The sequence below is a fragment of the Triturus cristatus genome, chromosome 7 (assembly GCF_964204655.1).
Source record: "Triturus cristatus chromosome 7, aTriCri1.1, whole genome shotgun sequence".
Lineage (NCBI taxonomy): Eukaryota > Metazoa > Chordata > Amphibia > Caudata > Salamandridae > Triturus > Triturus cristatus.
In genome coordinates this window covers 1,775,705,685-1,775,713,618 of record NC_140590.1, presented here as the reverse complement: position 1 = coordinate 1,775,713,618, position 7,934 = coordinate 1,775,705,685, and the positions used below count along the sequence as shown (strand labels likewise).

General features: G+C 53.8%; 1 protein-coding gene across 2 annotated transcripts in view; it reads left to right on the top strand.

Annotated features, from left to right (window-relative positions):
- The first annotated feature begins 5,755 nt into the window (after positions 1 to 5,755).
- The window catches only part of LOC146813071 (rap1 GTPase-activating protein 1-like), a 267,450-nt gene continuing 265,271 nt past the window's right edge, over positions 5,756 to 7,934 (top strand). The window contains exon 1 of one of the 2 annotated variants that reach the window (XM_085620062.1): positions 5,756 to 5,821. The gene's annotated coding sequence lies outside the window, so the exon portion shown is untranslated. The remainder of the gene's footprint in view (positions 5,822 to 7,934) is intronic. The other variant, XM_085620063.1, reaches the window with a different exon arrangement.

The window sequence follows — 7,934 nt, the reverse complement described above, 5'->3', positions numbered from 1 at the left end:
TCAGGGATGGACTGTGCAAGTTAGGGAGTAAATTGCTGTAGTACCAACGGTGTTAGTTCAGGGTGAGACGAGATTGGTGCACTGTTCTGACATTGGACAGGATAAATAGAATGTGCTCCCGCTTGGGGGGGTACATCATCCTGGATGGCGTGGGATTAATAGAGAGCTAGTACTGAGCAGCTCCTCAGCCGATGCTCAAGAGCGCCAACGTTGATGGGCAATAGGAGTCTACCCGTGAGGCTCTGACGGACACTGGGAACACTTGCCCTTGCCATCAGTTTTAGTGCATTCCTTTTTCCTTGTTACATAATGTATCTGTTTGGTCAGCCCATTGAGGAGGACGAACAGCCATTTGCATCACCGCGACTAGCGCAACAGGGCTGGTCCAAAAAGAGTAAAATAGTTTTTGTATTGATAGTTGTGATTGCATTAATAACAGTACTTGGAATAGCTTGCTTCCAGGAGGAAAAGTATCCTGTACATTCTTTGGTTGGTACAACACCCATTTCCCCTGAACACAGTTTGTTACTTTGGCCCCTCACAAAGGAGAGCACCGAAAGTCTTATGCAAATAATGTATTTATACAATTGTTGCATCAGGCTCATGAGGTGTCTAATACCACTAATTGTTGGATTTGTAGATTGCTTCCCTCAGTGACTCATAAAAGTAATACTTTGCTGTCCATGCCACTGTCATACATCAGTAGTTGAAAGGGTTGATTTGAATTGCTCAGTATGGTGCGTCCTCATCCCCAATTTTCTACTCTGGATAGGACACCGGCTGATTCTTGCACCGTGGTACAGAATGTACATTTCCATCACAGGGCCGACAGGACAAGAGACATTTGGTAAATTATTCTTAAGGTCCTGTATGAACGCACACAAAAAGGTAAAGAACGAGACCTGGTTTTGAATGGAAATGGCTGATTTCCAAGGGTTTAATATGTCTGATTATTTCCAATCTTTCCAGGTTCGTAATGTTACAGAGGACCAGCCAATACCACTGTCAGTGTTCAACACAACAGCTAGTTTCTATGTCCAGGGGACCGGGAGGATAAAGGTGTGCGAGAGCAGATGCAATTCCACATACAGATTGAGAACGACCGGTAGTCCGCCATTAATCCCACCCCCTAATGTCTATTTTGTCTGTGTATCCTAAGCTTATGTCTGGCTCCCAAAGGGATGGTCGGGCAGGTGTTAGCTTTCTTTTCTCCTTCCTCCATGGTATATAGCTCCGCCCAATTACCATAAAGATCATTGGCTGCAATTTAGGAGCATATACTTGCCCCGAGTCAGAAGGGTGGTGGACACTGAGGATATAGATCAAACAGATACGGTTTGGCAGCAGTTTGATAATGCTGCAAGGGGTCTTCTACCTTTCTGGGGCCGCATGGCTAACAGCCTTCAGCTTCGTGGGCTCACATGAGTTGTGGATAGGGGTTATTCATACAACAGCAGGGATGCTGACCAATATTACTGCTGAGCTCCAGGCTACGAGGCTTGTTACATTACAAAACCGGATGGTGTTAGACGTCATCCTTGCTGATCGGGGAGGGGCCTGTCGCGTCATTGGCAGTAGCTGTTGTGTTTACATATCAGACCATGCCCCCAGTGTGTATAAAGCTATACAAAAATTGCACAGACTATCATCAGACCTACACCAAGAGACCGGTACTTGGACATTATCAGTTGGTTCTGGATTATGCTAACAACGTGGGGTTGGAAGATCCTTATCTTTTTGGTGGCAGTTGCTGTTATTATCTTCACATGTTGCCTTTGCATACACTTCCTCCTGGCTTGTTGCGCTTGTTGTGTAAGTGCTCTGACACTTAACACAAAGATATCAGTCCATGACAGTAATGCTGCGACCATGTTGCAGAAAGATATTAACGACATTATGCTGATTGATGAGTGAATCTTCGAATATTGACTATGCATACATCAGCTTGTAGCGGTAGCTTTTATTCCTGCAATATGTTATCTGTTTCTAGGCAGTAATATAAACGTTTAGCGAATGCTAAAAGGAGGGTCTGTTGGAATAAAAATGTTTAGCTGTGTTGCTCATGCATTGTACATCTTAAGTTAGCATTCGCAGCACCATTTTATGTTCAGCTGCCATTTTGAGCCATGATCAAAACTAACTTCTCCTCTCTGGCCTCGCTGAAAGCAGCTGCAATAGTTTTTGTTTCTCCAAGGTTGAGCTTTGCTATACTAATGAATACCCTGTTCTTATTAGTGCATACCTTTCTCACTAGATAGGCCTGCTCCCACCCTTAGAGCGGCGGGTACAGACAGTATGACCTTGGCATCGAGATAGCACAGCTTAGGAGGTATGCATGAGGGAGGTGCATGCCTGTATCCAGGTGAGGGAGGTAAGAACCTGTATGCACAGGGCAGTTCTGCATGAGGGACGTGCATGCTTGTGTGCACCTTGCAGGAGGCATAGGTGAGGGAGGTGTGCTCCTGTGTTCGCTGTGCAGGAGGTATGTGTGAGGGGGGTGTGCACCTGTGTACATCACGCAGGAGGTATATCTGAGGGAGGTGCACACCTGTGTGCGCCACACAGGAGGCTGCCCCCGCATCTCTCTCTGCCTATGTGTGCTGTGAATGAGGTATGCATGAGGAAGGTGTGCACCTGTGTGACCACACAGGAGTTATCTGAGAGGTATGTGCACGCCTGTGTGCATCGCGTAGAAGGACGCCTCCCGCATCCCTCTTTACTTGTGCCACCAGGAGGTATGCGTGAGAGAGGTGCGCACCTGTGTGTGTCATGCATGAGTAATGCATGAGGGAGGTGCGCAGCTGTGTGCGCAGGGCACGAGGTATGTATATGTGAGGGAGGTGCAAGCCGCGTAGGTGGTATGCATGAGGGAGGTGTGTGCTGCACAGGAGGTATGCGTGTGGGAGGTGCATGCCTCTGTGCAGCTGTTTGTGCCGTGCAGGAGGTATGTGTGAGGGAAGTGTACACCTATGTGTGCTGCGCAAGAGGTATGGGTGTGGGAGGTGCGCACCTCTGCGCCTGTGTGTGACGCACAAAAGGCTGCCTTCCACTCTCCCTTTCTGCCTATGTGTGCCATGCAGGAGGTATGCGGGAGAGAGGTGCGTGCCTGTGTGCCCTACGCAGGATTTATTTAAAAGAGAATGGTGCAGGCCTGTGTGCACCGTGCAGGAGGTATGTATGAGGGAGGTTTCTACCTGTGTGTGCCATGCAGGAGGTATGTGTGAGGGAGGTGCATGCCTATGTGTGCTGCGCAGGAGTTATGTGTGGGGAGGTGTGCACCTGTGTGTGCTGCGCAGGAGTTATGAATGAGGGAGGTCCGCACCTGTCTGCGTCACGTAGGAGGCTGCCTCCCGCATCCCTCTTTGCCTTTGTACGCTACCAGGAGGTATGCAAGAGGAAGGTGCGTGCCTGTGTGCACCTCATAGAAGGTGCACGGCTGTGTGCACAGGGCACGAGGGAGCTTATTTACAAGCCCCTTGCGCCACCAGCACGACACTTTTTCTCATATTAAAAGTATAAATAAATAAATAAAGGTATGTATATTGGGCCTGGGCGGTAAATTTTGTTCCTTTCGCGGAATTTGCGATATTTTGACATTTTCGTGTTCCGCGGAGAGCGCGAAAATGTCAAAACTTTCGCAATCTGCCGCAAAACGGAAGTATTTTTCTTGTTCACGCTTTAAAAATGCGTTCTTGCGCGTGCGGTCGCGACTTACTGGGTACCTGCGTTCGCCAACGAGTTTTCCTATTCGTTCGCGTGCGCCACGAGATGTTGGATTGTTGGTAGCAGGTCGCGCTATCCCGCGAGAGTTTGCGATCGCGAACACGTCATAGCGATCGATCGCGAACATGTCATTCGACCCGGAACAGGAAATAAGCATCGCGAGCAAGATGGCCGCGCCCATTAGCGACCACATGGGCAAGTTGGAGATATATTTCCCCGTGAGCACGCAAAAACACATCGCGAACGGGCGTGAAAAGCAATCTCTGCATCTTCGCGAAAGTTCCGCGTACTCGCGGAGATTTTGCGCAATTTCGCGATAATTTGCGAAAGTCAATTTCGCAAATTCCGCCCACCCCTTATGTATATGTGAGGGAGGTGCAAGCCACATAGGAGGAATGCGTGAAGGAGGTGTGCACCTGTGCGTGGCTGTGTGTGCGGCGCTAGAGGTATGTGAGTGTTAGGTGAGGGGGGTGCGCGCCTTTGTGCGCCACGCAGGAGTTATTGGTGAGGGAGTTATGCGTCAGTACGTGCCATGCATGAAGCTGTGTCCTGTATCCCTCTCCACCTGTATGTGCTGCGCAGGCGTGATAGGTGAGGGAGGTGCACGCCTGTGTGCGCAGCGCAGGAGTGATAGGTGAGGGAGGTCCATGCCAGTATGCACCGCGCATGAGGCCGCATCCCTCTCCACCAGTGTGCGCAGCGCAGGAGTGATAGGTGAGGGAGGTATGCGCCAGCATGTGCCACGCATGAAGCCGTGTTCCGCATCCCTCGCCACCTGTGTGCGCTTCGCAGGAGTGATAGGTGAGGGAGGTGCACGCCTGTGTGCGCAGCACAGGAGTGATAGGTGAGGGGGTGCGTGCCTGTGTGCGCTACGCAGGAGTGATAGATGAAGGAGGTGGACGCCTGTGTGCGCAGCACAGGAGTGACAGGTGAGGGAGTTCCACACCAGTATGCGCCGCGCAGGAGGCATAGGTGACGGTGGTGCGCACCTGTGTGCGCTGCAGTGATAGGTGAGGGAGTTCCACACCAGTATGCGCCGCGCAGGAGGCCGCATCCCTCTCCACCTGTGTGCGCCGCGCAGGAGTGATAGATGAAGGATTTGCACGTCTGTGTGCGCAGCGCAGGAGGCCGCCTCCTGCATTCCTCTCCACCTGTGTGTGTAGCGCAGGAGTGATAGGTGAGGGAGGTGCGCGCCTGTGTGCGCTTCGCAGGAGTGATAGGTGAGGGAGTTATGCGCCAGTATGTGCCACGCATGAAGCTGTGTTCCGCATCCCTCTCCACCTGTGTGCGCTTCGCAGGAGTGATAGGTGAGGGAGTTATGTGCCAGTATGCGCCGCGCAGGAGACCGCCTCCCCCATCCCTCTCCACCTGTGTGCGCATCGCAGGAGTGATAGGTGAGGGGGTGCGCGCCTGTGTGCGCTGCGCAGGAGTGATAGATGAAGGAGGGGTGCTCGCCTGTGTGTGCAGCGCAGGAGTGACAGGTGAGGGAGTTCCACGCCAGTATGCGCCGCGCAGAAGGCATAGGTGACGGTGGTGCGCACCTGTGTGCGCTGCAGTGATAGGTGAGGGAGTTCCACGCCAGTATGCGCCGCACAGGAGGCCGCATGTGTGCGCAGTGCAGGAGTGATAGGTGAGTGGGTGAGCGCCTGTGTGCGTTGCGCAGGAGTGATAGATGAAGGAGGTGGACGCCTGTGTGCGCAGCGCAGGAGTGACAGGTGAGGGAGTTCCACGCCAGTATGCGCCGCGCAGGAGGCATAGGTGAGGGTGGTGCGCAGCTGTGTGCGCTGGAGTAATAGGTGAGGGAGTTCTACGCCAGTATGCGCCGCGCAGGAGGCATAGGTGAGGGTGGTGCGCACCTGTGTGCGCTGGAGTGATAGGTGAGGGAGTTCCACGCCAGTATGCGCCGCGCAGGAGGCATAGGTGAGGGAGTTATGCGCCAGTATGCGCCGCGCAGGAGGTATACATGACTGAGGTGCACGCCGCGCAGGAGGCCGCCTCCCGCATCCCTCTCCACCACTGAATAATTGATGCCGCGCAGAGGGGCGCAGGTGCCGCGCCGGTTCTGTCTGCCACCAGCAGGGAGGAGGCAGTGACTGAGGTAAGACTGACATTCTCCGCTGCCTGCCGCAGCAATTAGCGCGGTGTGGGATCCGCGGGGCTCCCTCGGGGTGGGGGCGAGGGCAGGGTGACGGGGGGTGGCACAGTGAGGCGCTGAGGTGCGCTACCAGGGGACAGTGGGCCGTGGACGGGATGGCACCGAGTGAGTCGGGGCCGCTGGCGTGCGAAGGATTTTGGTGCAGAGCCTGAGGGAGGGGGTGAGGGGGGCGAGCTGGGACGATGGCAAGGAGTGAGGGGTGGGAGAGGGAGATGTTGCGGACTGAGGGGGGTCTCGAGCAGAAAGGGGACAGGAGGAGACAAGGAAGATAAAGGTGCGTGAGGGTTCACAGCTCAACAGGGCGCTTGAGGGTGGAGGGCAGAGCTTGGGCAAGGCTGGAGATGGGGCAGAGAGAGGACAGGGAGAGGGAAGGGGTGCAGGAGGCGAGAGGGCGAGTTGCAAAGCCAGGGTGGAGCGGTAAAGAAGGAAGACGGGACCTCGGTGGTGGCATCCAGACCGAGGGCGCTAAGCAGAGATAATGCGACAAACGGGGGTCGGGCTCAAGGGAACGGGGAAGAGGGGTGGAGAGGCTGGGGAGCGAGTGTGGAAGAGGCCCATGCGTCCATGTGTGTTTATTATTCATTCATTCGTTAGTGATCTGGACGATACCACGTCAAGTGTCACCCAAGGGCAACTTTTTGTCACCCGCAACGCCGGGGTGTCCATCACGTTGACAGCACCCCCTGCCCCAGCCCCCCAGACTCCACCGGCGGGCCTCGCGCCCCTAGCCGAGCGGGGGGCTTCCGAGCAGGATACAGAGCGGTCTGTTCCGAGTTCATGAGTGTCCCCTGGCGCACTGCCCGCCTGAAGCCGGACTGGAGGGAAGAGACTGGGCTGGTTCGAGTGAGGGCGGTCCGGGGGAGGATGGAAACGAATGACGGATCACCAGCGAGGAAGGAGTGAGATGGGGCAGATAGCGAGATCGGGGCAATGGGAAGAGAAGCAAAGGGAGATAGGAGAAAGGCAGAGGATGGAAAGAGTGGGGCTGAGGGAGTGACTGAAGCAGAAGAGAGAGAGAAAGAAAGATAGAGCGCGAGGGGGAGAGAGAGAGGGAGAGATAAGAGAGGGAGAACGAAAGAGAGAGACATAGAGAGGGAGAGAGAGAGAGAGATACGTGGAAAGAGAGAGAGAGCGCGAGAGGGAGAGAGAGGCAGGGAGGGAGAGAAGGAAAAAGAGAGAGAGGGAGGGAGAGAGATACAGGGAGGGAGACTGAGAGAGAGGGACAGAGAGAGAGAGAGAATGAGAGAGAGAGAGAGGGAGGGAGGGATAGAAGGCTAGGCAATGAAAGAGAGGGGGTGGAGATAGAGGGATAGAGAAAGGGAGAGAGGAAGACGGAAGGAGAAAGAGAGAGCAAAAGAGAGAAACAGACAGACAGAAAGAGGGAGGGAGAGAGAAGGACAGAGAGGGAGAGAGAGGGATAGAGAGAGAGACAGAGAGGGAGAGGCAGGGTGAGAGACAAGGAAAGAGAGAGGAAGAGAGAGAGGGCGGGAGAGAGATACAGGGAGGGAGAAACAGAGCGAGAGAGGGGGAGAGAGAGAAGGAGAAAGAGTAGAAGAGGGAGGGAGAGAGAGAGATAGAAGGGTAGGCAATGAAAGCGAGGGGGTGGAGATGGAGGGAGAGAGAAAGGGAGAGAGGGAGACAGAGGGAGGAAGGAAGAAAGAGAATGAGGGAGACAGAAGGAGACAGATATTGAGAGAGAGGGAAAGACAGAGAGAGAGACTGGGGGAGAGACTGAGAGAGAGACAGAGGGAGACAGAAACCGAGGGGCTTATTTGCAAGCCCCTTGCGCCGCCCCTACGTTCCCTTTTCCCATGTTAAAAGTGACGCACCGGCGGCGCAAGGGGCTTGCAAATAAGCCCCCGAGAGAGTAAGAGAGGGAGAGACAGGGAAGGGGGAAGGGAGGGCATCGGGCAACAACATATGCCAACAAAAAACATGCCGACGCCCCTTCCCTTCCCACATATTATTATTATTATTGTTGTTATTATTATTATTATTATTATTATTGTTGTTATTATTGCTACCAATAATAACAGTATTAACACCTTCAGTGCCC